Genomic DNA, 24,316 nt, shown 5'->3' on the forward strand with positions numbered 1-24,316 from the left:
ATGTAAGATCAGAAACTATAAAACTCCTAGAGGAGAACATAGGCAAAACCCTCTCAGACATAAATCACAGCAGGATCCTCTATGATCCACCTCCCAGAATTCTGGAAATAAAAGCAAAAATAAACAAATGGGATCTAATTAAAATTAAAAGCTTCTGCACAACAAAGGAAAATATAAGCAAGGTGAAAAGACAGCCTTCTGAATGGGAGAAAATAATAGCAAATGAAGCAACTGACAAACAACTAATCTCAAAAATATACAAGCAACTTATGCAGCTCAATTCCAGAAAAATAAACGACCCAATCAAAAAATGGGCCAAAGAACTAAATAGACATTTTTCCAAAGAAGACATACAGATGGCTAACAAACACATGAAAAGATGCTCAACATCACTCATTATCAGAGAAATGCAAATCAAAACCACAATGAGGTACCACTTCACACCAGTCAGAATGGCTGCGATCCAAAAATCTGCAAGCAATAAATGCTGGAGAGGGTGTGGAGAAAAGGAACCCTCCTACACTGTTGGTGGGAATGCAAACTAGTACAGCCACTATGGAGAACAGTGTGGAGATTCCTTAAAAATTGCAAATAGAACTACCTTATGACCCAGCAATCCCACTTCTGGGCATACACACTGAGGAAACCAGAATTGAAAGAGACACATGTACCCCAATGTTCATCGCAGCACTGTTTATAATAGCCAGGACATGAAACAACCTAGATGTCCATCAGCAGATGAATGGATAAGAAAGCTGTGGTACATATACACAATGGAGTATTACTCAGCCGTTAAAAAGAATTCATTTGAATCAGTTCTGATGAGATGGATGAAACTGGAACCGATTATACAGAGTGAAGTAAGCCAGAAAGAAAAACACCAATACAGTATACTAACACATATATATGGAATTTAGGAAGATGGCAATGACGACCCTGTATGCAAGACAGGGAAAGAGACACAGATGTGTATAACGGACTTTTGGACTCAGAGGGAGAGGGAGAGGGTGGGATGATTTGGGAGTATGACATTCTAACATGTATACTATCATGTGAATTGAATCGCCAGTCTATGTCTGACGCAGGATGCAGCATGCTTGGGGCTGGTGCATGGGGATTACCCAGAAAGATGTTATGGGGAGGGGAGGTGGGAGGGGGGTTCATGTTTGGGAATGCATGTAAGAATTAAAGATTTTTTAAAAAAAAAAAATTAAGACAATTCTCTCAGTTACCCACAAGCACAAAGCTTTGGAATGATCTTCAGTGTGTCTCTCTGCCCAACAGGCAACCAATTCTCTTCTTTAATATCTCTTGTATCCCACTCACCTTTCCATTCCTATTCTGCCCTCTTCACTCAGGTCCCCATCATCTGAAAACCAGATGGCTGCACAGTTAATAACTTTTGTTCTTAGTTTTAAAAGCACATCAGTTTTGTAGAGATTGGGGTCTACCTTCACATATAAATTTCTTCGATTAAACCAATAAAAGTCAACCACAAACTTCTCCCAATTTCTGTATCTCTTCTGAAAACCTAAACAAAAAAAGTAAAATAAACCAGAAAAAAAAAAAAAAACCTCCATTCCAAAGGTTCCTACGTCAACCGCATCACATAGAAGGAGTTTCTGAAATAACCCAATTTGTCTAATGGGGAACATAAACCCCACATCAATTTGACTTCACACTTTACTAGTGACTTATTTGTGCTTGGTTTTTTCAGGATACTTTAGCAAGAAGAGGTGCTTACTTAGTGAAACAAATTAACTTCTCTTCCACCATTTGGTTTCCACTGTACTGACAGCTTTTTTAAGGCCAATTATGCTCTGAGATATCAACAAACCTTTTTTCTCTGCAGCTCTTATAAATAAACAGATAAAGAAAGATCTACCTCTGATCTTTTATAGGGTTTATCAGTCTTTAACTGGCTACGACTCACCTCCAGTTAGATTTGTCTGATTCTTGTGACTTTTGGGTCGTGATAAAATAAGAAAGGAAAACAGTTCCAATGTTCATAAGCTGGAAAGCATTCTGGAGAGCAATCCAAGGACTACTCTCTATGAGCTCACAACTCCAGGGAAGCCACAAAGTTTAAATTATTATCATAGCCTGACTGTATGTCCAATCTAATAGACCAAATCCTATTTTATCTTCTTGAAAATCACCTCAGAGCTAGAGACATATTTGTATACTGTCCCTGTATGAAACAGTGCATCGCATGCAAAAAAAAAAAAAAAATGTACCCAATGTCTGCAGACACTCAGTTTCCAAACAGTACCTGTTTACTTTGTTAACTGCAAAATAAAGTGCACATTTTTAAAGATGAGCATTTCACTGAGAAGGCTTCCCAGGTGGCTCATTGGTAAAGGATTCACCCACCAATGCAGCAGACATAGGTTCAACCCCTGGATCAGGAAGATCCCCTGGAGTAGGAAATGGCAACCTACTCCAGTATTCTTGCTGGGAAACCCCATGGACAGAGGAGCCTGGTGGGCTACATTCCATGGGGTCTCAAAGAGTCAGACATGACTTAGTGACTAAACAACAATCTCACTGAGGGGCTTTCCTGTGCCCCCTTGCCCCCATGGCTGCATTTAGAGAATTATAATACCTTTGTTTAATAATGACACCTTGAATCCACATAACTTCTCTCCACTCTAGACTCAGAATACTTTTCTACAGATACAATTTTATTTATTCTCGAAACATATCTATGATCCAAGAGTAAATTGTGAAAATTTTGAAACCATGGAGTTAATCAGAACTATTTTCCCCAGATTTGAGCTTTAAGGTAAATGAGAGAGAAGGGATAGAAATTTGAGAGGAAAGAGGAACTTCTCTGGTGGTCCAGTGGTTGAGACTCCATGCTTCCACTGCAAGGGGCATGGGTTTGATCTCTGGTTGAGGAACTAAGATCCCACTTGCTGTGTAGTGCAGTCAAAATAGAAATTTGAGAGGAAATAAAAATGGAAATATCTTTGTATTTAAGGAGTTCCTTTAAAATAAATAGTTTATTTCAAGATGTGTTTCCTATAAAATTATTGCATTTGATATAATGATATATTAAATTTAAAGAAAGTAGAATCACATATAAAATTATTATTGAAATTATTTAGGCTTTCTAAGCCAATATTTAAGAAGTGGAGAAATTCCTCCTAACATAGAAAACTAATTGCCTAATAGTAAAGAAAGAGAAAGGAGAAAAAAATGAAACATATAAGATGCTTGGTTTTCTGGACTTTAGCGTTAACTACTTTAAAATGTTTTCATTGAATTTGCTGAGGAAAAAAAAAAGACAGGGAGAATCTTCCAGAATACTCCTTTTTGCCATGGATGTTCTTTAAAATCATCTGTTACTCTGAACTGTTACCCTCAATGGCCTGAGTCTTCTAGTGTTCTCTTCTTTACATCTCCACAGTCTTTTGAAAACTATCCAATGATTTTAAGACTACTGTGCTTCAAAGTGTCCCAATATGTGATATTTCTAAGTGAAGACAGATTACTTTCATGTTGCAAAGTCAGTTCAGTCGCTCAGTCATGTCCGACTCTTTGAGACCCCATGGACTGCAACACACCAGGTTTCCCTGTCCATCACCAGCTCCCAGAGCTTGCTCAAACTCATGTCCATTGAGTCAGTGATGCGATCCAACCATCTCATCCTCTGTCGTCCTCTTTTCCTCCCGTCTTCAATCTTTCCCAGCATCAGGGTCTTTTCCAGTGATTCAGTTCTTTGCATCAGGTGGCCAAAGTACTGGCCAAGACTGTACTTTCAGGGATCATTTCTATAGTTCATATTGCAAAAGATGAAATAAAAACCAGACACAAGCAAGCAGAGGATTCAAGACTGGGTCATGCAGAGGGCTTGCTGCAGAAAGCCATGGATGATGTCACTTGACAAAAGGCCTGGGTGTGTGCTTTATTCTGCAGTAAGGCAATGAAATCTTATGTTTCGAATTTAGTCAAATATAGTAGTAGCTCATTACCCCCACCTCTGCTTTTGAAAAGGTGTTATAGCTTGTTCCTCTGCTTATAGATTGTTCCAGAACTCTTCTATTAGCCCTAAATCCATCCTGTACTTTTCTCCACTGTGCACAGATCAGTACAGGAGGCTGACATGTACAGACCACTCCATCAAGAAGCTTCTCACACTCTGGTTTCTGGTTGGGTTCTCTGGGGAGAATCCATTAGAGTAGAGAGGAAATTGGAGAGTAGACAGAAATCAATGCAGACTACTCCATCAGCAAGCTTCTTACACTCCCCAAAGGGGGAACCCATTAGAGCAGACAGGAAATCAGAAAGAGGAAAAGATGATGGTCAGGTAGTCGTTCACTCAGGTCCCTTCTGCAGTCACTGCAGGATGGATTCAGTCCTTAGACTGAAGGTTGCAGCTCCTGTCAAGCAGCCTTCTCCACATATTTCTCTCTCTCAGGGCTCTGAGAAGTTCTCTTCTCCTCGGTCATCTGAACTATACCTTGCGGTTTGTCTACAATCTGAACACAATGTTGTAAATAGCTCCCTTATTAAGCACTGTTCAAATTAGCCAATTTCCCACCAGGTCCTTGACTGACACAGATTATGCTCAACTCCCTCTATGAGAACAAATCAAGAGGATGAAGCCATAACTACAGATTCAAAATCGAGAAAAGGAGATATACACAGAAGGCACAGCATCCATATTTGGGAAAACAGTGCTGAGCTCTGAAAGCTAGGAAGTGCCCAACTCGTCTTTAAATGTTGTTCTGAACAGTCTTCTTTTAAAATAGAATGAACAATATAATGTTTCCTAACAAATAAGGCACAAAATAATTCTGAATAAACGTCCTTAGAGACAGTATGGTAGAATTTAAATTCTAGGTAGCAAAATACAAAATACTTGTCCTAATAATGATTTTTATGATTCTCAGATATTTTTCCCATCGAGTACTACAACACTTCCAAATATTTCAAGGGGAAATAGAAGAGGAATTTTGAAGTTTTTCCTCCCTCCTTGCCCATTAGTTTTTTTTCTTTTTTTAAAAAGCTCTCCTATTTCTAAATAGGCAGTCATTTTTAACCTCAGTTGAGAACTGGGGAAGCTGAGGCATGCAGAGATGGCACGGCTCACCAGTATCGGGAATTAACTTCCATCAAAGGTCATCCAGCTCTTCCTAGAATTCATACCTCTCAGCCTACCTGCTGAAAATAATATGATTATCACGACTCAATGATAATATCAAGTAATTCCTGATAGAAGTTGTCCTCCGACCGACAGTGCTGATAACACTTATTCCACACACACATTTTAATAGTCCATTTGGTCCTAAGCCAAGGCACAGCCCTGAGCTATGGCCCTAAATGAATTCCCCTACACTTTTCATTTCTTCTAGGGAATTGGACTAATTATAGTGACTACTTTGGAGAGAGCGATAGTCTGAAAACATTGCCTGAGGGATACAAAAGTTGTTTTATTTCATAATTAGGCATTTCTCTCCCAGGGGCATTTTATAGTCATGGTTTGAAATAACAGCCATTATTTTATTACAATTTTCTATTTTTTGCACATAAAAATATTTAGAACATGTTTTTCGCTGAGTTTTATTAGTCATAATGCCAGGAAGCGCCTGGTGTTATGGATGATGGAATTATCTTTGAGGGCTTCCCTTTAGTGTTATTTCTTCCTTATAGTCTGCATTCTCTCAGTGTTTGGTACTGGAACTGGAATTTAAAGTGGAAATTGAATATCCGTCTGCTTGAGGAAGTGACCTGTACATGAGGATAAAGTGGACCCCACCCATATGTCTTTCCAATTCCTTTCCCCTAGTCAGCATTATATCCCCTTTGCCACATGTATACCTACTTATACCATGGTTAATGCTCTATTAAGAAGAACTAGAAACATGGAATCAAGTCAGCAGGCACAGACGTAACAACTCAAAAACAACAGGTATTAAATAATGTCCTCATCAGGCAATTGGATTAAACCTCCCTCTTGGGAGATTTAATAACCACAAGGCTGTGTGCATGCACTGGAACACACACACACACACGTAGAAAATAGGATAATGAAGTCATGGAAATAGAAGGGATTGTCTCATATACCTGGGCAGTTCTTTAATACAAAACAGGAATTGCCTCTATAATATCCAGCAAGTTTTTACATAAATTCTTCTAGTGACAGGGCACAAGTTACCTTACAACACACACCATACTGGTTCTGTGTGAGAATATTATTCCTTATGTAGAAATAAAAATCTTATTTCCCCTTCACTTCTACACACTGATACCAGTTCTCCCCTTTGGGGATACGTAGAAAAGTTCTAATCCTTCTAATACATGACAGCCCTACAAATGTTTGGAAAATAGTCATCAGTCCTTTATAGTGAAGAATATCATTTTTTGCTAGCTGGTACCCATCCTTCTTCTTACCCTTCTTCCAGTAACAGCATCTAATTTTCCTTCACTGCAACACTTTCCTCATGTGGCTTTTTGCAATTGGAGGTACACACTGCTGGAATTGTCGATAAACACATAAAGAATTCCTGTCCCAATGGTCAGTTTATAATGGGCATTTGGTGAAAACTAAATCAATGTGACCCAATTCCATGTATTTTTTCATAGAACCTTTGAGAAAGAAAAGCTCTTTTTTTGCTCTAGGTTATTAGTTTTATTTCTTTTTTAAAAGACTTCTTTTGATGTAGATCATTTTTCACGTCCTTTTGAATTTGTTACAATATTGTTTCTGTTTTATGTTTCAGTTTTTTATGGCCCTGAGGCATGTGCAGAGTACATCATGAGAAACGCTGGGCTGGAAGAAGCACAAGCTGGAATCAAGATTGATGGGAGAAATATCAGTAACCTCAGATATGCAGATGACACCACCCTTATGGCAGAAAGTGAAGAGGAACTAAAAAGCCTCTTGATGAAAGTGAAAGAGGAGAGTGAAAAAGCTGGCTTAAAGCTCAACATTCAGAAAACGAAGATCATGGCATCCGGTCCCATCACTTCATGGGAAATAGATGGGGAAACAATGGAAACAATGTCAGACTTTATTGTTGGGGCCTCCAAAATCACTGCAGATGGTGACTGCAGCCAGGAATTAAAAGACGCTTACTCCTCGGAAGCAAAGTTATGACCAACCTAGACAGCATATTCAAAAGCAGAGATATTACTTTGCCAACAGAGGTCCGTCTAGTCAAGGTTACAGTTTTTCCAGTGGTCATGTATGGATGTGAGAGTTGGACTGTGAAGAAAGCTGAGCGCCGAAGAATTGATGCTTTTGAACTGTGATGTTGGAAAAGACTCTTGAGAGTCCCTTGGACTGCAAGGAGATCCAAACAGTCCATTCTAAAGGAAATCAGCCCTTCATTGGAAGGTGTTCATTGGAAGGACTAATGCTGAGGCTGAAACTCCAATACTTTAGCCACCTCATGCAAAGAGTTGACTCATTGGAAAAGACTCTGATGCTGGGAGGGATTGGGGGCAGGAGGAGACGGGGACAACAGAGGATGAGATGGCTGGATGGCATCACCGACTCGATGGACGTGAGTCTGAGTGAACTCCAGAAGTTGGTGATGGACAGGGAGGCCTGGCGTGCTGCAATTCATGGGGTCGCAAAGAGTCGGACACAACTGAGCGAATGAACTGAACTGAACTGAGGCATGTGGAATCTTAACTCCACAGTCAAGAATCTAACTTGCACTCCCTATGTTGAAAGGTGTAGTCTTAACTATTGGGTTACCAGGGAAATCCCAGGTTATTAGCTTTAGAACAATGAAAACTCAAAGTTTCAGGCACCACCTCATGGAGAGATTTTTTAGCCTGAGGAGGAGGCAAAACAAATCCAAGTCAAAGACAGAGGAAAGAGACCACATAACATGATTTGAAATCTGGATATTAGTTGAACTTCATGCCAGGCTTGCTGCTGCTGCTGCTGCTAAGTCACTTCAGTCATGTCCAACTCTGTGTGACCCCATAGACGGCAGCCCACCAGGCTCCCCGTCCCTGGGATTCTCCAGGCAAAAATACTGGAGTGGGTTGCCATTCCCTTCTCCAATGCATGAAAGTGAAAAGTGAAAGTGAAGTTGCTCAGTCGTGTCCAACTCTTAGCGACCCCATGGACTGCAGCCCTCCGGGCTCCTCCATCCATGGGATTTTCCAGGCAAGAGCATTGGAGTGGGGTGTCATTGCCTAGTCCTGGCCTTTTCAATTACATAAATCAATCCATCCTACTTTTTGCATTAGTAAATGCAAGTCAGTTCCAGCCACAAGTTCTGGATAATATAAAGCTTTTCTGGATTTTATTCTTTCTAAGCATATCACGTTAGATATGCTAAGTTCCAGTACCTCCACCTGTTCTTTAAATGACATGTCTTCCTACATTTTCACCAACTCAAACTCACTGCTTTACCTGTTCCAGCAGGAATGAGCTTCATAAATTCTTCAGTTCAGTTCAGTTGCTCAGTCGTGTCCGACTCTTTGCGACCCCATGAACTGCAGCACGCCAGGCCTCCCTGTCCATCACCAACTCTCAGAGTTCACTCAAACTCATGTCCATCGAGTCGGTGATGCCATCATCCTCTGTCATCCCCTTCTCCTCCTGCTCCTAATCCCTCTAGCATCAGAGTTTTTTCCAATGAGTCAATTCTTTGCATGAGGCGGCCAAAGTACTGGAGTTTCCGCTTTAGCATCATTCCTTCCAAAGAACACCCAGGACTAATCTCCTTTAGAATGGACTGGTTGGATCTCCTTGCAGTCCAAGGGACTCTCAAGAGTCTTCTCCAATACCACAGTTCAAAAGCATCAATTCTTCGGCACTCAGCTTTCTTCACAGTCCAACTCTCACATCCATACATGACTACTGGAAAAACCATAGCCTTGCCTAGACAGACCTTTGTTGGCAAAGTAATGTCTCTGCTTTTGAATATGCTGTCTACGCTGGTCGTAACTTTGCTTCCAAGGAGCAAGCATCTTTAATTTCATGGCTGCAATCACCATCCACAGTGATTTTGGAGCCCAAAAACATAAAGTCTGACACTGTTTCCATTGTTTCCCCATCTATTTCCCATGAAGTGATGGGACTGGATGCCATGATCTTCGTTTTCTGAATGTTTGAGCTTTAAGCCAACTTTTTCACTCTCCTCTTTCACTATTTCACTCTCCCCTTTCACATAAATTCTTACTCAGAACTAAACTCAGATTATGAGATGTTCACTGTTAATTCATCTGAATCTGATAACTCATGAATAATATTGTGATGGTTAATTTTCTATGTCAATTTGGCTAGAATATGAAGCCCAATTGTCTGTTTAAACACCAATTTAGATGTTGCCATGAAGGGTAGACTTTGAGTAAAGCAGATTACCCTCCATAATGTGGGTGAGCCTCATCGAATCAATTGGAGGCCTTAACGAAAAGACAGAAGTCTCCATAAAAGAGAGAAATGCTTACTCCAGGCTGCCTTTACACTCAAAACTGCAACACTGACTCTTGCCAGAATGTCTAGCCTGACCGATTTTAGACTGGTCAGCCATCCTCCAAACAATGTGTGTGTCTGTATCTTTTCTACAAAACTCTGACTGACTCAAATAAGGATAGCATAGTCTTTGCTTAGGTAGAGCTCTCAGACAATAGGGACATTCAGTCCTTTTATTTGTATGAAGACTCCCCATCTTATAACTGCTAAATTCATTGATTTCAACTAAGCTCTTTATACTTTACGTAGAGTTCTACTATCATGATTCCATCAACTGAGGTTTTTTTTTTAAACTATTCCCTTCATCTAGCCTATTCATTAAGGTTCCCAGTTTGGGACCTACACACATTTGATAAGAAGGCTTTGATCTCTTCATTCTAGTAATTAGAAAAATGTTCATTAAACTATAGCTTATATTGGAGCCCTGCTGAACACAACTCAAGGCTCCCACCAGTCAGTATCCTATTGTGTGAACTCTTTAACCAATTGTTAATCCATCTAACAGGATTATCACCCAGCCCAAACTTCTCTGCCTTGCCTACAAGAATAGAAAACTTCCATGTCCTGTGGAAATAAAATGGCCTGTGTTCACAGAAACCTTTCCAAATTTGAATCTAATAACCTATGCAAAAATAGTTACTTTGACATAAATTACTGTGTGCAGACTCATTCTGGTTTTAACCAGTCAGTGTCTTCTTTTGTGAAGAGTCCTCATAAAGAATTCATCTAGAATTTTGCCAGAGTGCCATCACAATACTAGCACAGTAAGTTAGATCCTATAGTTTTGGTCATTTTCAGAATATCATGGCTCTCAAAGATTAATGATATTATTTCCATGATTGCATCTCCAAATTTTTCCTTGAAAAGTACTTTACCAAAGAATTATGTTTCACTCATTTGAAGAAGGAAGGTACAGAACTTCTTTTTGAGTTTCAGTTCCCCTCTACTCATGTTAGTTTCACTCGTTAGAGTTTAAATGTTTTCCTTCTTGACAAAGAAGACAGAGATAAAACTAGGTTAAGTAAGAGGTAAGTAACCAGGAATAAATAGATAATTCATGAAAGAGGAACTACATCTGGATCACAAAACATAGGAAACGTTGTACTTTCTTAATATTCCAATAATACATTAAGATAAAGATTTCAGGGGGCGGTCCAAAGACGGTGGAGGAATAGGATGGGGAGACCACTTTCCTCCCACAAATTCATCAAAAGAACATTTAAACGCTGAGTAAATTCCACAAAACAACTTCTGAATGCCAGCAGAGGACATCAGGCACCCAGAAAAGCAGCCCATTGTCTTTGAAAGGAGGTAGGAAAAAATATAAAAGACAAAAAAAGAGACAAAAGAGGTAGGGACAAAGCTCCGTCCTGGGAAAGGAGTCTCAAAAAGAGAGACGTTTCCAAACACCAGGAAACACTGTCACTGCCAAGTCTGTGGCGAGCCTTAGAAGCACAGAGGGCAACATAACAGGGAGGAAAAATAAATAAATAATTAAAACCCACAGATTACGAGCCCAACAGTAACTTCCCAAGCAGAGAAGCAGCATAGATGCCTGCATCCACCACTAGCAAGCGGGGCCTGGGCAGGGAAGCGCGGGCTGCATTGCTTAGAATAAGGACCGGGCCTGAATGCCCTGAGGGCAAGCTGAGTGAACTAACTTGGGCTAGCAAACCAGACTGTGGGATAGCTACTACACAAAAAGCCCTAACCTAAGACACCACCAGGCCTGCGCACAGAACAAAGGACTGAACAGCACTAGCCAGCTGCAGACCATCCCCCTCCGGTGACAGGCAGCCAGAGCCGGAAGGGGACAATCGCAGCCCCAGAGAGATATTATCTACCAAACTGCAAGCAGGCTTCTTTGCTAACTAAGACTTCTTGGGGTTCTGGACTGTCAACATCCCCCTGAGAAGGTGTGCCGGTTGTACACCCAGAAAACCGAGCAGCAGGGACAGGGTAGGTGATAAGTTACAGTGACCGCACTCGCCAAATACCTCATCACCTGAGCTGCTCGGACCTGGGAAGCGCTCAAAACGCAGGCCCAACCGAGTCTGCGCCTCTGAGGACTACCTGAGTGCCTGAACCTGAGCAGCTTAGACCTGGGAGGTACGTGCAGCCCAGGGCCAGCCTCAGACAGTTCCCAGGAGAGCAACCTAGAGCCTGAGCAGTGTGGGCAGGGAGGGCATACGCACTGTGAGCGGGGGCAGGCCCAGTGCGGCTGAGATACTGCAAGCACACGCCAGTGTTATTTGCTTGCAGCGTCCCTCCCTCCCCACAGCGCAACTGAACAAGTGAGCCTAAAAAAAAGTGTCCACCACCACCCACCTTGTGTCACGGTGGAAATCAGACATGGAAGAGACCAGCAAACAGAAGAAGCTAAAACAGAGGGAACTGCCTTGGAAGTGACAGGTGTAATAGATTAAATCCCTGCCGTTAGTACCAACTACAAAGGAGGGGGCCTATAGATCTTGAGAAATATAAGCCACCAAGGAACTATCCGAAAATGAACTGACCCCACAATGCCTGCAACAACATCAGAGAAAGTCCTAGATATAGTTTTACTATTCTTACGATCACTCTTTTTTTTAATTTTTTTTAATTTTTAAGTCCTCTATTACTCCCTCAATTTTCATTTTTATAACCTACTATTATTTCGCAAAAAAAAAAGACCCTATTTTTTAAAGCAAACTTCATATATATTTTTTTTTATAATTTTTGTGACTTTGTTTTTTATCTTCTTCTTCTTCTTTTCTTTAATACTGTATTTTTGAAAATCCAACCTCTACTCTAGATTTTTAATCTTTGCTTTTTGGTATTTGTTATCAATTTTGTACCTTTGAGAACCCAATCTTCAGTACCCATTTTTACTGGGAGCGAGATTACTGGCTTGACTGCTCTTTCCCCCTTTGGACTCTCCTTTTTCTCCCCAAGGTCGCCTCTGTCTCCTCCCTCCCCTTCTCTTCTCTACCCACCTCTGTGAATCTCTGTGTGTTCCAGATGGTGGAGAACACTTAGGGAACTGATTAATGGCTGGATCTGTCTCTCTTCTCTTGATTCCCCCCTTTTATCCTCCTGGACACCTCTGTCTCCTTCCTCCCTCTTCTCTTCTCTGTATAACTCTGTGAACATCTCTGAGTGGTCCAGACTGTGGAGCGCACATAAGGAAGTGATTACTGACTAGCTTGCTCTCTCCTCTTCTGATTCCACCTCATCTCATTTGGGTCACCTCTAACTCCCTCTTCCCTCTTCTCTTCTCCATGTAACTCTGTGAACCTCTCTGGGTGTCCCTCACAGTGGAGAAACTTTTCATCTTTAACCTAAATGTTTGAGACTACTGTAAAAATAAGACTGAAAACCAGAAGCAGGAGGCTTAAAACCAAATCCTGAGAACACCAGAGAACTCCTGACTCCAGGGAACATTAATCGACAGGAGCTAATCAAATGCCTCCATACCTACACTGAAACCAAGCACCACCCAAGGGCCAACAAGTTCCAGAGCAAGACATACCACACAAATTCTCCAGCAACACAGGAACACAGCCCTGAGCTTCAATATACAGGCTACCCAAAGTTACTCCAAACCCACTGAAATCTCATAACTCATTACTGGACACTTCATTGCACTCCAGAGAGAAGAAATCCAGCTCCACCCACCAGAACACCGACACAAGCTTCCCTAACCAAGAAACCTTGACAAGCCACCCGTACAACCCCACCTACAGCGAGGAAACTCCACAATAAAAAGAACTCCACAAACTGCCAGAATACAGAAAGGCCACACCAAACTCAGCAATATAAACAAGATGAAGAGACAGAGGAATACCCAGCAGGTAAAGGAACAGGATAAATGCCCACCAAACCAAACAAAAGAGAAAGAGATAGGGAATCTATTTGATAAAGAATTCTGAGTAATGATAGTGAAAAGGATCCAAAACCTTGAAATCAAAATGAAATCACAGATAAATAGCCTGGAGACAAGGATTGAGAAGATGCAAGAAAGGTTTAACAAGGACCTAGAAGAAATAAAAAAAGAGTCAATATATAATGAATAATGCAATGCAATGCTGCTAAGTCACTTCAGTCGTGTCTGACTCTGTGCGACCCCACAGATGGCAGCCCACCAGGCTCCCCCATCCTTGGGATTCTCCAAGCAAGAACTCTGGAGTGGGTTGCCATTGCCTTCTCCCAAGTAATGCAATAAACGAGATCAAAAACACTCTGGAGGCAACAAACAGTAGAATAACAGAGGCAGAAGATAGGATTAGTGAAGTAGAAGATAGAATGGTAGAAATAAATGAATCAGAGAGGGGAAAAAATGAATTAAAAGAAATGAACCACCTCAAAACAGGGGACACATACAGACTGAAAGTGAAAGGCTGATGTGAAATAGCTGTACTGGAATTCCATCACCTCCACTAGCTCTGTTCATAGTGATGCTTTCTAAGGCCCACTTGACTTCACATTCCAGGATGTCTGGCTCTCGATGAGTGATCACACCATCGTGATTATCCAGGTCGTGAAGATCTTTTTTGTACAGTTCTTCTGTGTATTCTTGCCACCTCTTCTTAATATCTTCTGCTTCTGTTAGATCCATACCATTTCTGTCCTTTATTGAGCCCATCTTTGCATGAAATGTTCCCTTGGTATCTCTAATTTTCTTGAAGAGATCTCTAGTCTTTCCCATTCTGTTGTTTTCCTCTATTTCTTTCCATTGATCGCTGAGGAAGGCTTTCTTATCTCTTCTTGCTATTCTTCAGAACTCTGCATTCAGATGCTTATATCTTTCCTTTTCTCTTTGGCTTTTCGCTTCTCTTCTTTTCACAGCTATTTGTAAGGCTTCCCCAGACAGCCATTTTGCTTTTTTGCATTTCTTTTCCATGGGGATGGTCTTGATCCCTGTCTCCTGTACAATGTCACGAACCTCATTCCATAGTTCATCAGGCACACTATCTATCAGATCTAGGCCCTTAAATCTATTTCTCACTTTCACTGAATAATCATAAGGGATTTGATTTAAGGCATACCTGAATGGTCTAGCGGTTTTCCCTGCTTTCTTCAATTTCAGTCTGAATTTGGTAATAAGGAGTTCATGATCTGAGCCACAGTCAGCTCCTGGTCTTGTTTTTGTTGACTGTATAGAGCTTCTCCATCTTTGGCTGCAAAGAATATAATCAATCTGATTTCGGCATTGACCATCTGGTGATGTCCATGTGTAAAGTCTTCTCTTGTGTTATTGGAAGAGGGTGTTTGCTATGACCAGTGCATTTTCTTGGCAAAACTCTATTAGTCTTTGTCCTGCTTCATTCTGCATTCCAAGCCCAAATTTGCCTGTTACTCCAAGTGTTTCTTGACTTCCTACTTTTGCATTCCAGTCCCCTATAATGAAAAGGACATCTTTTTTGGGTGTTAGTTCTACAAGGTCTTGTAGGTCTTCATAGAACCATTCAACTTCAGCTTCTTCAGCGTTACTGGTTGGGGCATAGACTTGGATTACTGTGATATTGAATGGTTTGCCTTGGAAATGAACAGAGATCATTCTGTCATTTTTGAGATTGCATCCAGGTACTGCATTTTGGACTCTTTTGTTGACCATGATGGCTACTCCATTTCTTCTCAGGGATTCCTGCCTGCAGTAGTAGATATAATGGCCATCTGAGTTAAATTCACCCATTACAGTCCATTTTAGTTCACTGACTTCTAGAATGTCGATGTTCACTCTTGCCATCTCTTGTTTGACCATTTCCAATTTGCCTTGATTCATAGACCTGACATTCCAGGTTCCTATGCAATATTGCTTCTTTACAGCATTGGACCTTGCTTCTATCACCAGTCACATCCTCAGCTGGGTATTGTTTTTGCTTTGGCTCCATCCCTTCACTCTTTCTGGAGTTATTTCTCCACTGATCTCCAGAAGCATATTGGGCACCTACTGACCTGGGAGTACCTCTTTCAGTATCCTACCATTTTGCCTTTTCATACTGTTCATGGGGTTCTCAAGGCAAGAATACTGAAGTGGTTTGCCATTCCCTTCTCCAGTGGACCACATTCTGTCAGACCAAAACCTGTAGGACACTGTAAAAGCAGTGCTAAGGGGAAAGTTCATAGCAATACAGGCATACCTCAAGAAACAAGAAAAAAGTCAAATAAATAACCTAACTCTACATCTAAAGCAACTAGAAAAGGAAGAAATGAAGAACCCCAGGGTTAGAAGAAGGAAAGAAATCTTAAAATTTAGGGCAGAAATAAATGCAAAAGAAACAAAAGGGACCATAGCAAAAATCAACAAAGCCAAAAGCTGGTTCTTTGAAATGATAAATAAAATTGACAAACCATTAGCCAGACTCATCAAGAAACAAAGGGAGAAAAATCAAATCAATAAAATTAGAAATGAAAATGGAGAGATCACAACGGACAACACAGAAATACAAAGGATCATAAGAGACTACTATCAGCAGTTATATGCCAATAAAATGGACAACGTGGAAGAAAGGGACAAATTTTTAGAAAACTACAACTTTCCAAAACTGAACCAGGAAGAAATAGAAAATCTTAACAGACCCATCACAAGCATGGAAATTGAAACTGTAATCAGAAATCTTCCAGCAAACAAAAGTCCAGGTCCAGACAACTTCACAGCTGAATTCTACCAAAAATTTAGAGAAGAGCTAACACCTATCCTCCTCAAACTCTTCCAGAAAATTGCAGAGGAAGGTAAACTTCCAAACTCATTCTATGAGGCCACCATCACCCTAATACCAAAACCTGACAAAGATGTCACAAAAAAAGAAAACTACAGGCCAATATCACTGATGAACATAGATGCAAAAATCCTCAACAAAATTCTAGCAACCAGAATCCAACAACACATTAAAAAGATCATACACCATGACCAAGAGGGCTTTATCCCAGCGATGCAAGGATTCTTCAATATCCACAAATCAACGAATGTAATACACCACACTAACAAATTGAAAACTAAAAGCCATATGATTATCTCAATAGATGCAGAGAAAGCCTTTGATAAAATTCAACATCCATTTATGATAAAAACTCTCCAGAAAGCAGGAATAGAAGGAACATACCTCAACATAATAAAAGCTATATATGACAAACCCACAGCAAACATTATTCTCAATGGTGAAAAATTGAAAGCATTTCCCCTAAAGTCAGGAACAAGACAAGGGTGCCCACTTTCACCGCTACTATTCAACATAGTTCTGGAAGTTTTGGCCACAGCAATCAGAACAGAAAAAGAAACAAAAGGATCCAAATTGGAAAAGAAGAAGTAAAACTTTCACTGTTTGCAGATGACATGATCCTCTACATAGAAAACCCTAAAGACTCCACCAGAAAATTACTAGAGCTAATCAATGAATACAGTAAAGTTGCAGGATATAAAATCAACACATAGAAATCTCTTGCATTCCTATACACGAATAATGAGAAAATAGAAAGAGAAATTAAGGAAACAATTCCATTCACCATCACAACAAAGAGAATAAAATACTTAGGAATATACCTACCTAAAGAAACTAAAGACCTATATATAGAAAACTATAAAACACTGATGAAAGAAATCAAAGAGGATACTAACAGATGGAGAAATATACCATGTTCATGGATTGGAAGAATCAATATAGTGAAAATGAGTATACTACCCAAAGCAATCTACAGATTCAATGCAATCCCTATCAAGCTACCAGCGGTATTTTTCGCAGAGCTAGAACAAATAATTTCACAATTTGTATGGAAATACAAAAAACCTTGAATAGCCAAAGCAATCTTGAGAAAGAAGAATGAAACTGGAGGAATCAACCTGCCTGACTTCAGGCTCTACTACAAAGCCACAGTCATCAAGACAGTATGGTACTGGCACAAAGACAGACATATAGATCAATGGAACAAAATAGAAAGCCTAGAGATAAATCCAAGCACCTATGGACACCTTATCTTTGACAAAGGAGGCAAGAATATACAATGGAGAAAAGACAATCTCTTTAACAAGTGGTGCTGGGAAAACTGGTCAACCACTTGTAAAAGAATGAAACTAGAACACTTTCTAACACCATACACAAAAATAAACTCAAAATGGATTAAAGATCTAAACATAAGACCAGAAACTATAAAACTCCTAGAGGAGAACTTAGGCAAAACACTCTCCGACATAAATCACAGCAGGATCCTCTATGACCCACCTCTCAGAATATTGGAAATAAAAGCAAAAATAAATAAATGGGACCTAATTAAAATTAAAAGCTTCTGCACAACAAAGGAAACTATAAGCAAGGTGAAAAGACAGCCTTCAGAATGGGAGAAAATAATAGCAAATGAAGCAACTGACAAACAACTAATCTCAAAAATATACAAACAACTCATGCAGCTCAATTCCAGAAAAATAAGTGGCCCAATTAAAAAATGGCCCAAAGAACTAAATAGACATTTTTCCAAAGAAGACATACAGATGGCTAACAAACACATGAAAAGATGCTCAACATCACTCATTATCAGAGAAATGCAAATCAAAACCACAATGAAGTACCATTTTACGCCAGTCAGAATGGCTGTGATCCAAAAGTCTACAAGCATTAAATGCTGGAGAGGGTGTGGAGAAAAGGGAACCCTCTTACACTGTTGGTGGGAATGCAAGCTAGTACAGCCACTATGGAGAACAATGTGGAGATTCCTTTAAAAATTGGAAATAGAATTGCCTTATGACCCAGCAATCCCACTGCTGGGCATACATGCTGAGGAAACCAGAATTGAAAGAGACATACGTACCCCAATGTTCATCACAGCACTGTTTATAATAGCCAGGACATGGAAGCAACCTAGGTGTCCATCAGCAGATGAATGGATAAGAAATCAGTGGTATATATACACAATGGAATATTACTCAGCCTCTAAAAAGAATACAGTTGAATCAGTTCTAATGAGGTGGATGAAACTGGAGCCGATTATACAGAGTGAAGTAAGCCAGAAAGAAAATCACCAATACAGTATACTAATGCATATATACGGAATTTAGAAAGATGGTAATGATAACCTTGTATGTGAGACAGCAAAAGAGACACAGATATATAGAACAGTCTTTTAGAGTCTGTGGGAGAGGGAAAGGGTGGGATGATTTGGGAGAATGGCATTGAAACATGTATAATATCATATGTGAAATGAATCACCAGTCCAGGTTCGATGCAGGATACAGGATGCTTGGGGCTGGTGCACTGGGATGACCCAGAGGGATGGTACGGGAAGGGAGGAGGGAGGGGGGTTCACAATGGGGAACACATGTACACCCATGGCAGATTCATATTGATGTATGGCAAAACCAATACAATATTGTAAAGTAATTAGCCTCCAATTAAAATAAATAAATTTAAATTTAAAAAAATAAAAAATAAAATAAGATAAAGATCTCAAGCTAGGCCTATTACATTAGCCAAGTATTCTTTTCAATATAACACACAATACTGATAGTAATTGCTTATATTTACATAAACATATACTGTGTAATCACACATATTGATAACAGAAATATAACCTGCTACTACTCTTTTGCAAAGCTATGTATCAATATTCACAATATCCCAAGAAAATATTTTGGAATGCAGGAAAATCTTTAGTCATAAAGATTTTCATTGCATATTTATTCATGATTAAGAATAGATACTATCTATTAATATATAATCAAGAACATAGACTAGGTTACCATGTAGTCTCTAAAATGATGATTACTATGAATTTGATGCAACAGAAAGTCTTATGCTACAATTTGGGATTTAATAAAAAGAAAATGTACATAACCTGTATGATAACAGCCATGCTATACAAATCAGCAAAACTCTTCACTGAAAGGAAAACCTGAAGAAAATACACCAAATATAATATGGTTATGACACACTAGATGCTAAATTTCTTATAAAGAGTGTGAAAGATTTTTACAAGTGAAAGAATAGCAAAAGTTATTATTTTAAAAACTAGGTTTGGGAGGTCTGTTTTTTTTGTTTTTTTGTTTTTCCCAAAACTCTCAGGATCTAGGCATATTTTTTTATAAGAGCCAGTTAAATAGTCAAGAAAAATGATGAAAGTGATCATAGTTTCAGAATAACATGAGAGAGAGGAAGATAGTGGGTCAGTAAAATTCGGTCATAATCTATACAATTTTAAGAAAAGCTCTCATTTTTTCCACCACCCACACCTCCCAAAAATGCACCTTCCTAATTGTATTCTGCCATAAGTTCTTTTCAGCCATACTTAAAGGCATTGTAACTGCTCCTTAACAGGATTACAGTCATGAGTTAATGGTTAAAGCAGGCAGCTCATAGCACAGTCTTAAGCATTCAAGACTGATCAGTTTTGTTAAGGATAAGAGATAGAAGGAGAAGATAATTTGCCATATGTAAGGCAGTTCCCCTTTACTTCTGAAATGCACTCCTGTGAGTCCTGAACACAGAATTCATGGGAATTAGGAAACGTCAATATACACTTAACACATTGAATTCCTTTTATGAAATCATACCTTCAGAACTAATACCATTCTAGGCTTAGTGGGAGTGAGCAGTCATTCTGACTTGAGCCTTATATCAGTGACTTGCTGGAGCATTCCTGCAGTAAAAAGTGCCATGAGATGTTCAGTATCTCTGATTATAGAAACACATAGTACAAGATGAGAAAAAAATGATTCCCATATAGAAGACAGGAAGAAACTAAGATTGTACTGTGACCCAACATATGACATTTATTAACAAAACTACACTGACTGAGAAAACTAAATCTCAGATATCAGATTTTAGAAACAGCAATTTTCCAGATTCTATATGCAGAGACAGGATAAAGGGTAGAAAAGGCATGTGTATATGAGAAGGACAAATTCATGGAGAGGGTGGTTCCCTGAGAACTGTCTGAGAGGCAACAAACCAGCAAAGCAAGTCTCAAGGACAAAAGATACTAGATTTGCACTGAACTGATCAGTGGGCTGGAGACAAAATGACTGATGGACAGTGGGGGTAAGGAAAACAAAGCAAAGAGCGCAGCAGAGAAGTTCAGATGAAAGTGTTAGGAACGTCCATTAGTCCGAGCATATAGAGGAAGCTTAGTCCTTAAAGCTTCTAAACTGAGCTTAGGAGAAAGAACTAAAATTTATCATCACATGTTAAAGAAAACCTATTCATTTCATTTCCCAATAATTGAGTGATAAGTGACTGCTGACTTGTTTTTAATAAGAATAAAAGATGAAGTTTAAATCAGTGAACTGCCTGAGCCAAAGTCAGTATTTCTAGTGCCTTCACTAACGCTGCCCAATCCTTCATGATCCTCCGCCTGTGGAACTACGGCCCCCCTCCCCCAGCCCCCCGATTCCCCCACCTCCGGCTCTGCTCTGCTTCTTAACAATAGAATATGTGCATGCTAAGTCGCTTCAGTCGTGTCCAACTCTTGGCGACCTTATGGAGGTATAACCCGACAGGCTGCTCTGTCCATAGGATTCTTTAGGCAAGAATACTGGAGTGGGTTGCCATTTCCTCCTCCAGAGAATCTTCCCAACCCAGGGATTGAACCTGCTTCTCTTAAGTCTCCTGCACTGGCAAGCAGTTTCTTTACCACTAGCACCACTTGGGAAGCCTATGTATCAAGGATAAATTGAGATAATTTATTGTTCTTATCTGCCTGCAATGCAGGAGACCCTAGTTTGATTCCTGGGTCAGGAAGATCCGCTGGAGAAGGGATAAGCTACCCACTCCAGTGTTCTTGGGCTTCCCTTGTGGCTCAGCTGGTAAAGAATAATGCGGGAGACCTGGGTTTGATCCCTGGGTTGGGAAGATCCGCTGGAGAAGGGAAAGGCTACCCACTCGGGTATTCTGGCCTGGAGAATTCCATGAAAGTATAGTCCTTGGGGTCGCAAAGAGTCAGACAAGACTGAGCAACTTGCACTTTCACTTTCACATTGTCCTTATGTAGAAGAATGTCTTTGTTCCTACAAAACACATCCTGAGCTATTTAACAGTGATGTTTGCAACTTCCTTTCAAACTGTTTAGAAAAAAGGAAAAAGAAAGCGCAAAAAAAAAAAGAGATACATATACGCATATCTTACAAATGCAAAGAGAGAAATATGTGCCATCACTTCATGGCAAATAGATGGGGAAACAATGGAAACAGCAACTTTATTTTCTTGGGCTCCAAAATCACTGCAGATGATGACGGCAGCCACGAAATTAAAAGACGCTTGCTCCTTGGAAGAAAAGCTATGACCAACCTAGACAGCATATTAAAAAGCAGAGACATTACTTTACCAACAAAGGTCTGTATAGTCAAAACTGTGGTTTTTCCAGTTGTCATGTATGGATGTGAGAGCCGGATTATAAAGAAAGCTGAGCACTGAAGAATTGATGCTTTTGAACTGTGGTGTTGGAGAAGACTCTTGAGAGTCCCTTGGGCTGTAAGGAGATCCAACCAGTCCATCCTAAAGAAAATCAGTCCTGAATATTCATTGGAAGGACTGATGTTGAAGCTGAAACTCCAATACTTTGGCCACCTGATGTGAAGAACTGACTTATTTGAAAAGACCCTGATGCTGGGAAAGATGGAAGGTGAGAAGAGAAGGGGATGACAGAGGAAGAGATGGTTGGATGGCATCACCAACTTGATGGACATGAGTTTGAGCAAGCTCTGGGAATTGGTGATGGCCAGGGAAGCCTGGCATGCTTGCAGTCCCTGGGGTCACAAAGAGTTGGACACAACTAAATGACTGAACTGAACTGAAAGAAAGATAAAGAGAGAAACAGGGAGAAAAACAAATGTGGCAAAATGTTAACAATTGATAAAGAATATAATGGTGATATAGTGTTTACCATTCTTTCAATTTTATATAGTTTTTTTTTTTTTCAAAATAAGTTTGGGAAAAACACATGCAAAACAAATACATAACCCTATGATATAATGGGAGAAGCTTAGAAGTCCAAAGACTGAGTTGTGAATACAGCTCAGACAAATGTATCTTGGTGACCCTGGACAAAAAGTCTAACTTCTTGGGCTTTAGTTTCCCCTTCTAAGCATAAGGTGGATAAACTGAATGATATCCAAGGTCTCTTCCTGCAATATTAGTAGGCATTTGGGAATAAAAATAGTCACATGTCTATGCATGTTATATTGACATGTGCAGACAGCATAATAAAATTGCTATTATCTCTTCATAAAATTATTCCCTGGTAATTTCATAATTTATAAATTATTCCTCCTCAGCACCTTAGCTAATTGTGTGTCTTTAATGATATTAGCTCACTTGGCACTAAAATTGTGTTTCTTGTTCCAAGAATCAGAGTTCTTATCTATCTTTAAAAAAAAAAAAAATTCTACACAAAATAGCAAAAAAATGAAAAAAGGACACAAGAGAGAAAGAAAGAAGAGAGGGAGGAAAGAAGAGAGAGGGGAAGAGGGCAAGGAAAGGGCAGGAGGGAAAAGGGGGAAGCAGGAAAGGAAGAAAGACCTGCAAGCTGAGGGCGGCTCCAAGGAGGGATACTTTTAACACCAGAGCTGGGTGGGAATGAAGGTTCCTGTTTAGCATCATGAATCCCCCAAGTGATCCTCTCCAACTGAGAGTTGGAAATGGGACCAGTAGCCACTTTATTACCCATAAATATACACAACTAATACATGTGTGTAAAGCTCAATGGTGTCCACTAGGAGCCAAAGCAATAAAAGCAAAATGAATGATCCCAAGAAAGAGAGTAGACCAATTTTTTAAAACTGTACATATAACTTTCTCAAAACTTCACTTGATGGACCATTTTCCAAAATTAGAAAAAATTTCTAAACCTATTAAGTAGATCAATTTGCCTAATATCCCAGCTGAAGAACAAAACAAGAGAAGCTTCTGTTTATCGTTTTAAAATGCAGGACAACAGCACAAAAACTATGCTCAAAAAAAGTAAATATTTATAAAAACCACTCTAACAATTTTTTACTATATACTTTTTAATATATTCTGGTGTTTTAGACAATATGCTTTTCATTACTGCATATTCTGATTTTTTTTAACTAGGGCTATACATTGTCTTTTTAAATAAGTTTGAAACTTTAAAAGGAAACAAAGAAAAAGCCTCCATGTAAAATAGCATTATTACCTACCTCCATTGGAAATGAAGAAATTTCTAGCACTATTATAATCTGAGTTGACATCCATAAAGTGATTCTGGAAATTTTCTGAAACATGAGAAATTATGTTAACTAACATGAGAGGGAATTCATTCTTCCCATCATTGGGTAGACTTTCTGTTTGCTTTCATTATTCTTGGTGACCTGCGTTGGAGTGGCCATTAACCCACTGAAGAAATTTTTTTTTAAATTCTTTGAATTCCAACATATGGATACTTGACCTTATCATTGGCAAGAAGAGGAATGATTGTGGCAGAATGAAGTTGTACTCTATCCGGTTCTCCATCAAGGAGGATGGAGCCCACCCTATCTCCCAATCTCACCCTCTTTATTTTGCCCCCATCTTCTCTTCACCTATACCAAAAAAAAAAAAATCCATAAAAAGATTCTTAACCACCCACATTGTCCTTGGCAATATTTCAAATGCAATGTTGATGAGGATTTACTTTATCATAGTGACTGTCCACTTGGGAAGGGTTGGAGCACACTCACTCAAAAGTCAAGCCTGTCGTGGTAGATTTCTATTGCAGCTTCTACTTCTTTGTTTGGGCCAGTGAGGGACCCAGAATCTTGCCTGGAAGAGTCAAAAAGAGTACAGCCAGACCAGGTATTCAACAACACTAAGAGTTTTGGTAAGACAACAAGGGGTATGTTAAAACCCACCCACTGAAGTAAGACCTCCCCAAGCACACACCTGTATAAATTCATAAAAGGGATTACAC

The 24,316-nt window shown here is 39.6% G+C and overlaps 1 pseudogene; it reads left to right on the top strand.

Moving 5' to 3' along the window:
* Positions 1-3,751: 3,751 nt before the first annotated feature.
* On the top strand, positions 3,752-3,861 carry LOC114109773 (small nucleolar RNA U3; annotated as a pseudogene).
* Positions 3,862-24,316: the final 20,455 nt, after the last annotated feature.

This window comes from Ovis aries, chromosome 20 (genome assembly GCF_016772045.2).
Source record: "Ovis aries strain OAR_USU_Benz2616 breed Rambouillet chromosome 20, ARS-UI_Ramb_v3.0, whole genome shotgun sequence".
Lineage (NCBI taxonomy): Eukaryota > Metazoa > Chordata > Mammalia > Artiodactyla > Bovidae > Ovis > Ovis aries.